The sequence below is a fragment of the Rhododendron vialii genome, chromosome 1a, assembly GCF_030253575.1.
Source record: "Rhododendron vialii isolate Sample 1 chromosome 1a, ASM3025357v1".
Lineage (NCBI taxonomy): Eukaryota > Viridiplantae > Streptophyta > Magnoliopsida > Ericales > Ericaceae > Rhododendron > Rhododendron vialii.
Window position 1 is genome coordinate 29,626,017 of NC_080557.1, and position 17,518 is coordinate 29,643,534.

Below are 17,518 nucleotides of genomic sequence, written 5' to 3' on the forward strand. Positions count from 1 at the left end.
TCCCCCTTTAACTGTTCCCCCACCCTAATTGGCTAAAAAATGATTAATGAAAGAAAAATGCAAACGTTTTATAAAATGCCCGAGTAGAGACCGATCTTCGGATTGGGCGAGAGGGGTGCCATAAAACCCTTCCCCTCTCGTAGCCTGACTCCCGAACATCAGATATCGAAGGTGACGACGAACCAGTCTACAAGCCTTTTTCAAAATCAAACAAACGTGGCAAACGTTTTCGAGTTCGGTTCCTTGGGTGTTTTCACCGCTAAAACTCGAGTGGCGACTCTGAATCGAAGCGTTTCGTTGCGTTTTTGCAAAAAGGGCCGCACCCGATTTTAAAAACAAAAACCGAGGATTTTTCGGGGCGCGTGCTCACAGAAGTCACATGGACAACTAGGGGTACCCGAATTTTCTACTTGATTTGTTCGAACAAAAGGCTACCGCTTCATTGTTTCTCTGATGTTGGATTAGAGTGCATGATTAAAAGGGTAAGAGTAACGAAAGAAAACAAAACAAAACAAAAGGAAAAAGACAAAAGGAGTTGCTGGGATATGTACAGTAAAGGAGCATTACAATCAACTCAGTTCAACTATCTGCCTTCATTGAATCTACTGTGGCTACATGAACTACAAGTATTGTACATTGAATTCAACCAAGCAGAAGACAAAAGGTGGTAAACTTACTTGATGGGGAAGCTTAGCACGTGGGATTTACGTCCTCCGAGTCTAAAAAACGTGCAGGGATGGGTTCAAATTAAGGCTCTCAATATATAGAGCAAGAAGTCTGAAGTTGTACTTGGAAAAGGAGTCGAAAATCCTAATCTTAATCAAACACATTACACATATATGTTCCAAGCGGCGGCTTCTCGTCAAAGAGAATAGGCGGTGCAAAAAGAAACAGTCAAGCCGAATGGGCCTCTAAAAATTGTTTCGTTTTGGACTTTCATCTCGGGTTATACACAAACGCAAGATGAGTTTGGGCTTAATGTGATTGGGTAATCAAGCTTTCTGTTGTTTGCTAAGCCAAGAGTTTCTTTGGAGGATGAGGATCAACTTATAGTCCCGAAATAAATTGGGTTCACAAATCCTCCTATCAAAAAAATTCAACCATATCGATTGTTGAATTTTAGTTCAACTCGTGAATTGAATTTCGGAGAATCAAACTCACTTCAAGTTTAAAGCAAAAGTTACTACCGAAATACACAAATTTTCGGCATCAAATCAAATCAAGTCAACATTTTCGAGACCTACTCACTTTCATGCATGAGCAAGTCTCGAGGGGGCATCTGTAGACATGTAAATTTTACAGTCAATCACAAGTTGCCACGTGTTGCGGGACCTAATAAATAGGGCACAATAAATGGCCAATCACAAGTTGCCAAGTGTCTTTAGGTCAAAAGTTAAAATAACGCAAATGGACCAATCAAATGGCGCCACGTGTCGAAGTGATGCAGTTATTATTTTTATTGAGCTCGGCTAATCAAGTTAAGCCACTTGGTAAAATAATAATTGTGTTTCTCTTCCCAAATAATTGTGTTTCTTAAAATAAAAGAGAGAAGGATAATTATCGAATTTTAATTATTTCTTTTACATTAAATAAAGAATAATTAAAGAGAGATAAATATGAAGGAAGTAGAGATTGGTCATGACTCTCTATCCTACATCTCTATAAATAGAGGTGCTCCTTCTCATATTTTTCCATCTAGACATTCAAGAATACAAGCTCCAGAGCTCTGAAGTTCAAAGACCTCAAGCCCTTCAGAATTCTTCAAGTCTGCATTCAACAAGAAGGTTCTTCGAATCGAAGCCTCAAAGCCTCGAAGAACATTCAACCCAAGTCATCATCTTCTTCACAAATCTTGGAGAAGATTCTGCCGTTTGATTCGGGATCAAGCATCAAGCCCTCGTTTCAACATCCGAAGAGAAAAATCAGAAGACTTTATTTTCTTTGATTTAAAAATATATAAGAGATTGTAAACCCTAATTTTCTCAATTAATACAATTGACTTTTGTTCAACATTTTTCCGTCTTTTTCGTAGACTCGAAATTTGTGTTCAAAAAGATATAACAATTAAAGAATAACTTTAGCACTGTCACGCCCTCGATTTTCAACATAATTAAATAAATAAGCCATTTCAATAAAAGATCCTCACATATCTCATATAATTACCCAATAGAGTTTCCCACCAGTTTAATTTACAAATTGAGTCCCCAAGTTTAGAGAATTACAACCTTGGCACCATGGCCCAAATTAACTTAGATACAAGTATGAACATGTCTAAAATATTACAAACGTATAGTCAAAGGAATTCAAGAACTATTTGTAACAACCCTGATTTTTGGTCAGTAAAAATTTCGTTAAATATTTGAATTTTATTTGAATTACTTATTTTCTCTTGAGTGGCTATATGATTTCTTGTTAAATTTCGTCGTAGTTAGATTTTGGTCATTGGTTAAACTCTCGACTAGAAATCCTACTTGACCAATTTAGTTAGTTTCTAACCAACTACTTGGAGGAACCGAGCAACCAAACTCACCTAGTTACTAGATGAACCTTTTGGACCTTTTGAACCTTATGCCTTTACCCATTGGTCCATAATGTTAGGGTAACTTTTGTCCATTGATTAATAACCTTTTCATTATTATATTTTGTTTAAAGTACATGTAGTTTTTTCAAAATCTTATTTTAAGTATAAAAGTACTTGTACTTCTTTTATCCATTGGTCTTTACCCGCTAGGAAAATTATTATCCATTGGGTAATAGCCCAAATCTTCCTACTAAGTACAAAGATCCTATTTTATATTCAAGGATTGATTTCCCATGTACTTTATGCATTAAAATATTGTAGTGTATCTAAACCCTAGATTTTCCAAAGTACTTTATTGAATAAATAGTACTTGTACTTTATTATTATTTTAATAGAGAGAATCCTAGCCTTTTATTTTATTGGGGTACTTGGTACCACACCTATATTTAAATATAGGGCTTTTGTCATATGCTTTGAAGGACAACTTTGATTATTTTAATATAAAAGTTTCCTTTTAACTTTTGTCCATTGGACAATAAAAGTTAGGGGATTTATTATCCATTGGGTAATAGGTTGTTCTTTCAACTAAGTACATGTGTTTATTAAACTAGTCTTTTTCTTAAACCCCATGTGATGAAGTACATATTTTTTATTATTAAAGTACTTAGTAGCCTTTAAGGTCTAAGATTCTTAAAGTACTCTTTTATTATTTTATATTAGGGTTTTGTACCCAATTAGATTAATTTATTGGGGAGTTGATCTTCCTAGAGTACATTACTACACTAGTTTATTTATTTAATGGGACATGTGCCTAATTGGATTTCTTTAATGGGATTTTGAATTTAGAAAATCTAGTACCTTGGTACTTTCTTATTCTTCTTGTCATATATATATGTATATAGTTGTACTTGAGAGAGAGAGAGAGAGAGAGAGAGAGAGAGAGAGAGAAAGAAAGGAGGAAAGAGAGAGGAAGATTGGTTGTACCTTCCATGATCTTTCTTCATCTTTTCAAATCCTTGGGTGAATCTTCTTCCTAGCCAAACCTAACTCTCCATTGTACTTCTATGATTTGTTTAAGACCAAATCTTGTACCATTGTCTCCTTTCTTTCCAACAAATCTTCCATAATCCAATCTTTGGTACAAATCTTAGCCATGCAAGCCTAATACCCTAACCCATCAAGCTTTCAATCAAACTTGACAAGTGAAAGATTGAGTTATGGAGCAAATCCATGGGAGATATAGAGAGAGAGGGGGGCCGGCCATGAAGGGGAGAGAGGGAGAGTCTTTGCCTATAAATAGGACCCCATTCCAAGCTTTGAACTCACACCTCCCATTCTACAACTTCTCTCTCTAGAATTCCTTTGTTCTTTCTTTGTTCTTCATGTTCTTGAGTTCTTCTTGTGTTCTTCAAGAAACTCATCCTAGGCCGCCACTAAACCGCCACCCGACCACCCTTCGATCCATAAAGTAGAGTAGTGTTAGTCAAGAAGAAGTTTCGAGAGAAACCTTTCTCTTTCGAAGCTACCGGAAGCATTCCGTAGGAGGTTACTCTGTCCGATAGCCGACGTACTTTCCGTAGTCGTCACTACCGCCAAGAAGTAAGGTAGAACCCCTTGCCCCTAACTCTACGTATAGAACCGTATGTTAGAAAGTAGATTATCCTTAACGGATTTTGAAAGATAGAACTTATCGTTTGTTTAGAAGTATTTGTATTTTGATCTTTAAGATGATTATGAGTATGCATATATGAATTTCTTGTATTACTTATGGTGTGATAAAGCATAAGTGATTTCACTCCAAGGGCGTCCGTACATGTGGCGTTGTGCTTTGAATAAAGCATAAGTGATACACTCTAAGGGCGTCCGTACATGTGGCGTTATGCTATAAGTGGTGATTGAGCGTGATAAGTAATATAGAATTGGATGATCTTGTTAGAATGATTCCTGCTTACTTTTGTTCTACCGCGGAGTCTTTGCATGTAAACAAGACACGAGAACCGAGAAAGTAGAAACTTGACACCTAGGGTGTGGTTAATGAAGGGAAATGTTTTTCGAGGAAGAAAATATTTTGAAACTACATTATGATCGGTTTTGGTTGCATAATGTGAGTTGTGTGTGTGCGTGTGTAAAAGAAACATTTGAAAAAGGTGAAAAGTTTTGGAATCCGTAATGTGGCCGGACTTGCCCATTGTGTGAGGTGTGTGTGTGTTCCAATGGGAACCCGGCGCAGCGGAACCATTGTGGGGATACTCGGGTGACCGGCGCGGCGGAATCGAGGTTGGGTGTGTGGCTTGGTTATCTGCGGTACAAAGCCAATGCAATTGTGTGCCAATGGGAACCCGGCGCGGCGGAACCATTGTGAGGATACTCGGGAACCCGGCGCGGCGGAACCTAGGTTGGGTGTGTTAAACAAATGATTTTGGGAATTGATGAACTGGTATGTGAAAATGTTGACACGGTCTACGATGAGTTGCGTAGGAGAAGCTCAGAAAATCTTGGACACCAACGATAGTTGATTAACGAATATGGATGTGTCATTGTTAGCTATGTATACATGTATCATGTGGAAATCGATGATTGTATAACCTGTTGTTTGTAAGTTGAGGGTTAATGGGTATGGGTTAATCTATTGAGCCTTTGTAGCTCACGGTGTTGCCTGTTTGGTGACCCTGACATATTATATCGGTGGTGACGCTGGTATAATGTGTCAGATTTTGTAGATGATCAGGGTAAGCAGATCACCGTGGAGGCTTTTGGAGCTGAGGAGCTGGCACGAATGGAGGAGCAGGTGGAGCTGTAGTTAGGAACCCTAGAACCCCCTCCATTTGTGTAAATGTTGAACTCTTGTGGGAATTTTATTGTAATAACAAGCCAGACTCCATTTGATTTTATCAATAAAATGTCTTTTTAACGTACCCAAAATTCGGGGCGTTACACTATTAGTTACAAAACCCATCTTTGTCAAAGAAAGTCATTACAAGATGTTTAAGTAACTAAAACGAAGTTAGCTCCTAAAATGTCTTCATGTCCAAGAACACGAATGCATGTAATCTATTGTCCGGCATTTTGTCCTGAAAAGAAAGATTAGATTGAGCTATACTAGCCTAGTAGGAAAATCTTTACCAATCTTATGTATAAAAATATGAAGACATGTGCAGAACGAGATGACATGGAGAAGTAGCTCACTCAAAAGATAACAATTGATTCATATGTGTATCGACATTCATTATGATCTTTCAAAGGTATGATAACGTCACAATTTGCCACACAATTCACAAGACTTATGCACTCTCTCCAATCTCAACATGACTCGTTATCCCAAATTCTCACAATCGGTATTTCCACCCCTTGCGTTATCATATATCACCACGATAGTTACCATGTTGCCACCCCTTGCGTCTCGGTGATCCCTAACAACTCGGTTCACCGTATTACCACCCCTAGCATTACGAGAACCATCTAAGTCTTCGTATTACCACCCCTTGCGTTACGAGACTTCCTAGCCCAACTTCCGACCCACACACCTACCTTTATACTCAACAAACAAACTAAGACTTTACATTGATCACACGTTCACATGAAACATCATACGGTATGCCAACAATGCCATAATTATGCCACTAACATTGCCAAGTAATCAATTAATCAACAAGGCATATTTTAACGAAGTTTTAATAGAATAAATCCTTATTCGATCCTTACTAACGGAAACCAATGGATCCAAGAATACATTGGATTATCATAGGAAGTCAATTGAACATCCATATAATAGGTTTAGAAGTGTCCGAAAGGGTTTAAAAGCGATCAAAAGTTAGAACGATCGAAGGAGCACAAAATAGCGTTGAAACTATCCGGGAAGAGAAGGGGTATCGATACCCACTATATACCTGGCAGGCTGGAAGTCCAGAAAAGGAAGGGGTATCGATACCCCTTGCTTGGGTATCGATAACATGCTGCTTTGAGGCAATTTTTTGCAGTTTTGACAGACTTTCGAAGCACCAAATGGGAACCATCAAGGCACGATCTTTACACCAAATCAACATATATACACATAAAAGAGGTAAGAAGTCCCTACCTCACAACAATGGCCAAGATTCAAGTGATTTGAACGAGTCCTAGCCTCTTTGAACTCCAAATCTTTGATTCAAGCTTGACCCAAGGATTCTCGAGCTCAAGGACGCGAATGGAAGGCCAGAAGGAGGTTGATTCTTGAAGGTTTTGTGAGATGGAGTGAAGTTTTGAGAGAGAGCAAAAGAGAGGGAGAGAGTCGGCTAGAGAGAGAGAGAGAGAGAGAGAGAGAGAGAGATGAGAAATGGAGATGAAAAATGATCTCCTACTCCTACTCCTCACACACCTATATATATACTCATGCATCTCTTTATCACACCCACACCCACACTCCCTCAAATCTCAATTCTTTCACTATTGTCCTCAATTCAAATAATCATCCAATAAACCACATTTTCCCAATTGGACATTTAATAACATTTCAATATTTAAGAAAAATACAGGTCTCTACAAGCACTTTAGTCTAAATTTAGGAAATAAGTAAAATGAGCCAAAAATTCCACATATTTATATTTTTTGAGCTTAAGGATAATCACCTTTTGCAATCAAACATAAGGACAAACGTGCCTATAAAAGTGCTTAAAACCCTAGGGTACCCTATAAAAGGGTCTAAAATCCTAGGTTACCCTATGAAAGTGCCTAAACCACTAAAACACTATAATAGGAAAGTGCACCCTAAAACCTTATGCCTAAACATGTTTTGGCCTTATGGCTAAAAAACTCTAAAAGTTGAAGGACCTCTACTAAAAACTATTTTGCAAGTATCCTTCGCCTAAATGAATTTTTTTTTTACCGTCATGCTTTTATTTTCCCTAAAAGGATTCCTAGGGGCAAAAAGATTTTTGGACATTGTGTGGAAAATGAAGTCATGCCTTTATTTGCTTTTCATAATTTGAGTTTTAGCCTTTTTCGAGTGGGTGAGTGGGTGGATATGATAGGTACACTATAACTCTTGGAGGGGTAATGCTATAACTCTTGGTAAATATTTTATTAGACTAATAGCTTGATAACCAATATAAAGATTTCTGAGATGCGAGTAAGTTGATTCGGTCGGTTGGTGGATTTGCTCTTCGCATAATTGATAAAAATTCAGTTATCGGGGTCAGGCTGCAAAAAATATAATTTCTTGTGAATTTCCTACGATGATAATGATGAGTGAGAGTTTTGTTCAACAACCTCATATGGATAGATGATAATAGAATGCAAAACAGAAACCACGTCAGTTTTGGTTGTAAAATTGTGTGGTTCGTTGATCCTTGGTTAGAGCTCCTCTTTAATTGGTTCGAGAGTTTCCTAGCCGTCTTGCCCTAACCTACACAATGAATGCATGACTAAGACCTGGCCAGGGTTGCCAGGAAAGGCCCTCCGGCGAGAGGATATGAGAATATGCAGAGAACAAGGCAAGAGACTAGGGTTTTAGCGGTTGAGTAGTCTATACCTCTTTAGTGATAGAAGATAACTCATGACTTCTTTCCAACCAAGCCCTCAACCCCTCGCCTGATTGAGAAAGAAAGAACTGAGGTTTTAGCTGCAGGCGGTTCAAAGGTGGTTCAAAAGACTGCTGGTTCGGCTGGAAAGGTCATCGCTCAAGAGTTCGCTCCCTCTTTTGCTTCGGCAGAGGGGAGGTTGGTGACTATTGAGGATAGTGTCAAAGCCGAACCCGGTCTGGCCATCACTATGCTCCAAGGGCTTGCTTTGCCAAAGGATATGGAGAAAGTCCCACAAGAGCTTCAGCCGAGCTTGATCCATGCGGGTGCCCATCTTGTGTAGGTTTGTCCGATCCTAACTCTTCCATCATTTTTTTTAACGAACCTTGTTGTGCAGGCTGGCTAGGCTTTGCTTTAGGCTTCAAACAAGACTGTGCTTGCAGCTGCTGAGAGGTCCCATTATCGTAAGGACCTGAAAATCGAGCGTGAAAAGGTCAAATCTCTGGAGTAGCAACTGAAGCTTGCCGAGGCCAAAAAGGGGGAGGTGGAGGAGGAGAGGGATGTGGCTCTTGTGAGGGCAAAGAAAGCTGAGCGTGAGGTTGGCAAGATGAAGAGGGGAGAAAAAAGGAAGATGAAGGAAGTAGATGGTAAGGCTTTCTAAGATGGCTATGACCGAGCTGATGCTGAGTACCAAAGGGAGGCCAATAAGATTGGTAAATGAGGAGATTGTGAAAAGGGTGCCTATTGCATATAGGATGGGATATAAAGATGGAGTGGCCGCCTCAGCCGGAGTGCTGCAGCTTGAAGTTGACATGAATCTGACAAAACAAATTCCAGCACCAATTGTGCCCGAGCTCAACCTACCGTACACTGAGGAAAATTATGCACCCCTTCCTCCGGATTGGAGGAATATCTTGAGAGTGACAAGGAAATTGAAGAAATTTCAGATGCTGAAGCTGAGGCTGGGTCTTGGGCAAAGAAGGTGACTGAAGACGTTGGGGACGAGACTGTCGCTGTCAATCCAAATGCCGAGGCTGAGAATGTAGTTCTGTAGACACCCTATTTTGGATTTTCCAAATTAGTTTACTTACGGCATTTGATTCCCCAATGATGAATATGGTCAAGAACATCCCGAGGTTGTTGGTAGGTTTGAGCTGTGGGCGTTCCGAACCTCATTCAAGCCCTTTCAAACTCCATTTCAAAACCCTCGAGCCAGAACCAAATGGCCTCAACAAAACCAAACTTGCTTACGCCAGTACTGTGCTGACGTGCGCCAGTTGACTGCCACGTGTCAGTCATCGACCGTTGGCTCAGTTATTACTGGCGCACACAGCTCCACTCCTGGCGTACGCCAGTCAAATCCAGTCAAAGCATCACTATTCAACCACGTGCTCGAAACTTCTGCGGCTCCCCAGTACACTCTACAGTCCTCTGATGACTGCCATCGGGCAGGGGATGTCCCCTTCTCTCCCACATCCCCTTTCAAGCCAAATCCCATGCATTCAATGCATGGGAGCCTCCCTCCAAACTCAACCAGCCCTCAACCTAGCCTGGTTACCACCCCCTCCTCTATATATACACCTATCTCTCACTCTTGCAAGATGATGACAACCACAATCAAGGCTCAAGTCACTCATCTCTTGATTCTTTGCTTTCTCTCTCCTTCATTCCATTGAAAGAGAAAGTAAAGGTTCCATTTCCATACGCCATTTATAGTCATTCTCTCATCATCCAACTCTCATTCCCTTAAGTTCAAGGCTCAAACCTTCCATCAACCCTAAAAGCCAAAGGTATACCACCTTTGCACAGTTCTCTGTTCTGGCCCCTGAGGGGTGTTAGCAGGGTTAAGGTTGGTAATCAATACCAGCCTTGGCCCTAAAGCTAGCAAGTTTTCAAGGATCGTGCATAGCTATTGGTGGCGCACGCCAGTGGTGCCAAGCCATACGCCAGTCATGGCTGTATGTGCAATACTGGCGTGGGGATCACTGATCAGCTACGTTCTGCTTTCTTTCTTATTTTGTCACCTTATAGCGTGCTAATAACCAGTTTACAGCTTTCTGTATCCTAGAACTGCGTAGTTGTAGCATTTCAATACCCATTTGTATCCGCTTTAGAAGGCCTTTGGGATCTTTCTGGTCATGTTCCAGAGCCCAGATGATGCAAAGCCAAGCACCGGACAAGAAGCATAACTGGCGTACGGTCTCATGTGACTGGCGTACGACAGTTATGCCAAGGTCCAGTGGCTGGCCCTTGCATCTTAGCTTAGTCTTGGCTTCTCTTTATCCCCCCACACTGTTTATGGGGTGTTTTGTCTATCTTCATGGTTCCGAGCCATTTCGTATGCCTGTAACTGTACATATGCTTCAATATTAACAGTGTGGTTTGTCCTGGGTGTGCACTGGTCCTTTCCAGAGCCCAGAGGGTTGAAAATAAGAGCTGTGGGTTTAGGCTTACTAGAATACGCCAGTCTATGCGTGGTTGCTATCCTTTTGTAACGCCCCTGAATTTTGGTCAATAAAAATTTCGTTAAATATTTGAATTTTATTTAAATTACTTATTTTCTCTTGAGTGGCTATATGATTTCTTATTTTCCGTCGTAGTTAGATTTTGGTCATTGGTTAACTCTCGACTAGAAAACCTACGTGACCAATTTAGTTAGTTTCCAACCGACTACTTGGAGGAACCGAGCAACCAAACTCATCTAGTTGCTAGATGAACCTTTTGGACCTTTTGAACCTTTTGCCTTTACCCATTGGTCCATAATGGTTAGGGTAATTTTTGTCTATTGGACAATAAATTTTTCATTATAATATTTGACTAAAAGTACATGTAGTCTTTTCAAAATCTTATTTTAAGTATAAAAGTACTTGTACTTCTATTATCCTTTGGTTATTAACCGCAAGGGAAATTATTATCCATTGGGTAATAGCCCAAATCTTCCAACAAGGTACAAGGTTCTATTTAAATAATCAAGTATGGATTTCCCATGTGATTTTATGCATTAAACTATTGGGGTATATCTAAACCCTAGATTTCCAAAGTACTTTATTTATTAAACTAGTACTTGTACTAATGGGGAGAATCCTAGCCTTTTTATATAATTGGGGTACTTGGTACCACACCTATATTTAAATATAGGGCTTTTGTCACATGCTTTAAAGGACTTTGATTATTTTAAAATAAAAGTTTCTTTTTAACTTTTGTCCATTGGACAATAAAAGTTAGGGGATTTATTATCCATTGGGTAATAGGTCCATCTTTCAACCAAGTACATGGGTTTATTAAACTAGTCTTTTATTTTATCCCCATGTGATGAAAGTACATATATTTTATTATAAAAGTACTTAATAGCCTTTAAGGCCTAAGATTCTCCTAAGTACTCTTGTATTATTTTATATTGGGGTTTTGTACCCAATTGGATTAATTTATTGGGGAGTTGATCTTCCTAAGAGTACATTAGTATACTAGTCTATTTGTTTAAACAAACATGTGCCTAATTGTAATTCTTTATTGGGTATTTGATTTTGTGAATCTTGTACTTTGTACTTTTATATTATTATGCATATATATATATATATGTATGTAGTGTACTAGGAGAGAGAGAGAGAGAGAGAGAGAGAGAGAGAGAGAGAGGGGAGAGAGAAGCCGAGAGAGAGGGAGAGGAGAGAGTGAGCCAAGAGAGGAGAGAGAGGGAAAGAGGGAGAGAGAGAGAGAGAGGAGATTTGATGTGTTGATCTTCTTTGTACTTCAAATCCTTGGGAAATATTCTTCCTAACCGAATCTTAAACCCCATTGTCCTCTTTTGTACATCTTTCAATTGTTTAAAACCAAATCTTGTACCATTGTCCCCTTGTTTCCAACAAATCTTCCATAATCCATCCAAGGTACACCATTTAGCCATGAAAGCCTAGGGTTAGACTTTGACCTTCCATGAGTGCTTGACAAGTGTCAAAAATTTGAGATATGGTGAGAGGGGGGGGGGGGGGGGGGGGGGGGGGTGGGGGCCTTAGAGAGAGAGAGAGGGAGCTCAAGTTTTGGCTATAAATAGAGCCATTCCCATGCCATTCAACTCACACCTTCACCTAGCAACTTCTCTCTCTAGAAAAATTGGGTTCTTTCTTTGTTCTTTCTTTTGCTCTTACTTTGTTCTTGAGTGTTCTTGAGTTCTTCAAGAAACTCAACCTAAGCCGCCACTAAACCGCCACTCGACCACCCTTCGATCCATAAAGTAGAATAGTGTTAGTCAAGAAGAAGTTTCGAGAGAAACCATTCTCTTTCGAAGCTCCCGAAGGCATACCGTAGGAAGTTACTCCGTCCGACCATCGACGTACTTTTTGTAGCCACCCTACCGCCAAGAAGTAAGGTAGAGTCCCTTGTCCACTAACTCAATGTATAAGTAGGAATTCCTTATCCCTATTCCTAAGTATAATGTAGGTACCATATTTATTCGATGAATACGTAGGTTATTTACCATGTGAATCCAAGTATTCGTATTTTGATCTTTAAGATGATTATGAGTATGCATATATGAATTGCTTGTATTACTTGTGGTGTGATAAAGCATAAGTGATTTCACTCCAAGGGCGTCCGTACATGTGGCGTTGTGCTTTGAATAAAGCATAAGTGATACACTCCGAGGGCGTCCGTACATGTGGCGTTATGCTATAAATGGTGACTTAGCATGATAAGTAGTATAGAATTGGATGACCTTGTTAGTATGTTTCATGCTTGCTTTTGTCCTACCGCGGGGTTTATGCATGATAACGTGACACGAAAATCGAGGAAGTAGAAACATGACACCTAGGGTGTGGTTAATGAAAGGAAATGTACTTCGAGGAAGAAAATATTTTTGAAACTACATAATGACCAATTTTGTGTGGCATTATGTGTGTGTGTTGTGTGCCAATGAGAACCCGGGACGGCGGAACCATTGTGAGGATACTCGGGAGACCGGAACAGCGGAACCGAGGTTGGGTGTGTACTTGGTTATCCGCGTTACGGAGCCAATGCAATGTGTGCCAATGGGAGCCCGAGACGGCGGAACCATTGTGAGGATACTTGGGAGACCGGAACGGCGGAACCGAGGTTGGGTGAGTTAAACTAACGATTTTTGAAATGTTTTGGAAACCGCAATGTGGCCGGACTTGCCCATTGTGTGGTGTGTGTTTTGTGTGCCAATGGAAACCCGGGATGGCGGAACCATTGTGAGGATACTCGGGAGACCGGAATGGCGGAACCGAGGTTGGGTGAGTTAAACAAACGATTTTTGAAATGTTTTGGAAACTGCAATGTGGGCGGATTTGCCCATTGTGTGGTGTGTGTTTTGTGTGCCAATGGGAACCCGGGACGGCGGAACCATTGTGAGGATACTCGGGAGACCGGAACGGCGGAACTGAGGTTGGGTGAGTTAAACGAACGATTTTTGAAATGTTTTGGAAACCGCAATGTGGCCGGACTTGCCCATTGTGTGGTGTGTGTTCCAATGGGGATCCGGGAAAAAAGGAACCATTGTGAGCTTGTGTGCGTTCCCATGGGAATCCGGAGCAGCGGAACCATGGTGAGGTATAGCTTGGTTATCCGCGGTACGGAGCCAATGCAATTGTGTGCCAATGGGAACCCGGGACGGCGGAACCATTGTGAGGATACTCGGGAGACCGGAACGGCGGAACCGAGGTTGGGTGTGTGCTTGGTTATCCGCGGTACGGAGCCAATGCAATGTGTGCCAATGGAAACCCGGGACGGCGGAACCATTATGAGGATACTCGGGAACCCGAAACGGCGAAACCGAGGTTGGGTGTGTTAAAAACGAGTTTTTGAAAAGTTGATACGTTTATAAAATGTGGAAAACGTTGATACGGTCTACGATGAGTCGCGTAGGAGAAACAAAGAGAATCATGGACACCTACGATAGTTCGAATAACGATTGCGGATGTGTTTTTGACATTGTCTTTTGTATCTGTGTATATACGTATCATGTGGAAATTGATGTTTTATCATAACCTATTATCGTAAGGTATGGGTTAGCGGGTATGGGATTGTCCTGCTGAGCTGTTGTAGCTCACGGTGTTACCCTTTGGTGACCCTGACATATTATATGGGTGGCGACGCCGGTATAATGTGTCAGATTTTGTAGATGATCAGGGTAAGCAGATCACCGTGGAGGCTTTTGGAACTGAGGAGCTGGCAAGAATGAAGGATCAGGAGGAGCTGTAGTTAGGAACCCTAGAACCCGCTCCATTTGTGTAAATATTAAACTCTTGTGGGAGTTTTATTGTAATAACGAGCCAGACTCCATTCGATTTTATGAATAAAACGTCTTTTTAACGTATCCAAAATTCGGGGCGTTACACCTTTGATGTTTATAGAGTCTGCTTAACTTGTCCTCCAAGTATAGGCATGTGCTTGGCACGGATTAGCTAACATCATTGTGATGTCACCAATAAGATTTGGTAGATTTGGTAACCGCTTTTGGTGTGAGCTGGCACCCCCATGTGCGCTCATCATTATCTTTTGGCGTAACTGCTTCAGCACGTGGGGAGGCACGTGACATCACGGTTGGCCGAGCTCCACACATGGCCGAGCTTGAAGGTAAATGATTCGTAAGGAGTGAACTGAATGAGTTGTCTATTCCGAAGGTGGCCAAGCTTGAAGGCTTCCTCCTAGAACTGGGAGTCAGGTAAGTGAACCGTCGTTCATTGTTATGCCTCGGCATGAGCCGAACCTGAGATCAAGTTCGGCTACCTCTTTTGATCCCATCTTTGGTGAAGTTTCCTTAAACTTAGGTTTGAACTGTCTGAGTTCGGCCCACTACAAGGTGAAGTTTCCTTAAACGTAGGTTTGAACTGTCTGAGTTCGGCCCACTACAAAAATCCTTCAATCCAAACACGCCCTTGAGCTGTTGCAGACAGATAATCGTGGCCGTACCTCCCATGAAGCCCGTGATTGTGGAAGGTGATAGAAAATCTACCATTATTCCTATAGTCTGCACATACACAATAAATTACCAACAAATCAATGTATTTTGACTCTCAGTACGACCATGACCAAAAAAAAAACTACGACTTGGTTTCTAACTTGTGACTAGTGAGTGGTTTTAGAACACAGGTTTTTGTTTTTCTTTCGCAATCCTCTTTTTTTTTAATTGTTCGAGGTAATTATCCCACAGTCCATTGGGAGGAGACCCATTTAAAATTTTCGACCTGGCTCCAATAGAATTGGTGTCATCGAGAAAGTTTTGAACTAGCTTGAAACCGAAGATGAAGAAAATTTTGAAGTCTATAGTCTTCACCACCAAATTTCTTTTCTTTGCTAAAAAAAAAAAAAAAGATCTTGTCCACCACTGTGTGGGGTAACATGCCTCCAAAAATAATTATATTTCTCAAAATCAAACTCTTAGAAAAGAATTAGTAATATTGCATTTTAGATCCTCACTCTGTTACCTTAGGAAACGCATAGCAGCCTGGAGGATTCCAGTGAAGAAAGTAGCAGTGAAAATCAGGTGAAGGTACAACTTTGGATCATCAGGTGATATGTTTTTCTCAATTTCGAACAGATAAGCAGAGAACACGCCGCAACTGTTCCAATAGTTAGATGCTTTGAGCTCCTGAATACTGCATACTACGTAAATTAATGGAGGAACAAAGCTCGAGTCTGCCCATAAAACCAAAAAAGAAAATCAGTTTTAGACCTAATCGACCGCTAGGTCACATTATATATATTTCAGTTGGACTTTTGCCCCAACTCTCTAGTTTCATTGTAGGTTTTTGCTTTCAATATTTGCTCTTACGAAATTTATTAATTTGAAATATCTTTGAAAAGACAATTTCACGTTCTTGCTGCATGTGACCGAGCAATCATCAACCCTGGACTAAAAAAACAAAAGGTAACAAACACTACGCAGTTAAATGGAATTTTGTTTCTGGCATAAATTTCATATGCGGTGGCATTTTTGGTTCTTTCAATTGAAACGAATATACTCGTTAATTAGTGTGACTCATATAACTAACAATAGTGATGTTGAAGTATCAAAAAGTTATACTCCCTCTGTCCTTTATTTAGAGTTCAATATTTTATTTTGGGTTGTCCCTTAATAAGTATCCATTTTGTAAAGTTAGTGGGTAAAATTTGGTGTATTATCTATTTTGTCCCTAAAAATAGATTCCATTTTGAAAAGTCAGTGAGTAAAAGTGTAATGATGATAGATAAGTAGGGAAAGTGGAGGAAAAAATTGATGTGAAAGATATAATGATGATGTCTTTTTAATAAGTTGGAATTACGAAGCAGGACACTTATAAAGAGACGGAGGGAGTAGTAAATATTTTTCTATGTATGATGTAGACTTAATGTGAACACTCGTTTAGATGAAAATTTGTCCCCCTCGAATCAAAATCTCGACTCTGTTCCTTGAAAAGGATACAACTATCGTTTCAAAAATATGTATAGTTGCCAATCTGCCATGTCATTCTGGCGAAATTGTCTATAAAATCCGTGATTTGTGAATCATTTTTCTTAAAACAAAAATCCACCCACCGATATGATTCTCATGAGTAATGGCATATGATTTTCGTAATGGATTCACAACATTATGAAATTGCCTTTTTTGATGCTTCCAATGGAAGGAAGAAGTCAGTGCCAGCTCATATATTTTGGAGGTCCGAATCGAATTTCCTATATTGAGCCACTTACATATTCATGAATTTTTTAAAAAAATTATAAAAGTACAAAAAATAACAAAAAAAAAAAATCAAACTAAAAGGATACAATTATGACTATAAATGTAAAATGATATGATTGAAATTACGAAGATGCATGGGAGTCGAACCACACACTCCCAATAGCATGACAATATTATGTGACCACTGAACCAAGTATCTGGTTTGTGTTTTTATTTGGAACCATTTTAATATTGATATGTAAGTTACATCACAGTGGGACCTCAATTTTGGACCAAAATTTGGGGGCCGGAAGTGGTTGCTTCCCTGGCATACCCTATAAGCCGGCCCTAGGAAGAACACACCCATTAAACCTTAAAATTCCAAAAATATGCTTCTGTCACATCATTTTGAATGAATCTTCTCCATGAAAAAAGTAATGCTCGAAAATTAGTTTCTGTATCAATTATACTAACATAGCCCAATGATCGGAGGGAGGTTGGCAAGCTTGGCATAGCTGATCCCCTGTGGTATCGCGAGGCTGGCGATAGTAATCCCGGCGAGGAGATTATACTTGAACAAACTCAGACTGTATTTCGGCAACCATTCGAAAATCGGGACGAAGTATTGGATCGCTAATTTTCAAGCGTTAAGTTTTTGAATAACAATATAAATGAACTTAGCAAGTGTAAAAGATCCGTCTAAAATCAGCCCACTGGGCGTAGAATAAGAACAGTAAAAGGAAGTAACTGCCATGACTGAAAACGCATGTGCTTTTGTTTCAGTGCAAAATTTCCCAAAATTTTATCAGATGTAATCATAGCTATTTCTTATTAGATCTATAAAAATGC

General features: G+C 40.0%; 1 pseudogene; it reads right to left on the minus strand.

The window, feature by feature from the left end:
• The window catches only part of LOC131330168 (probable sulfate transporter 3.5), a 48,911-nt pseudogene that overhangs the window by 28,306 nt on the left and 3,087 nt on the right, over window positions 1-17,518 (minus strand).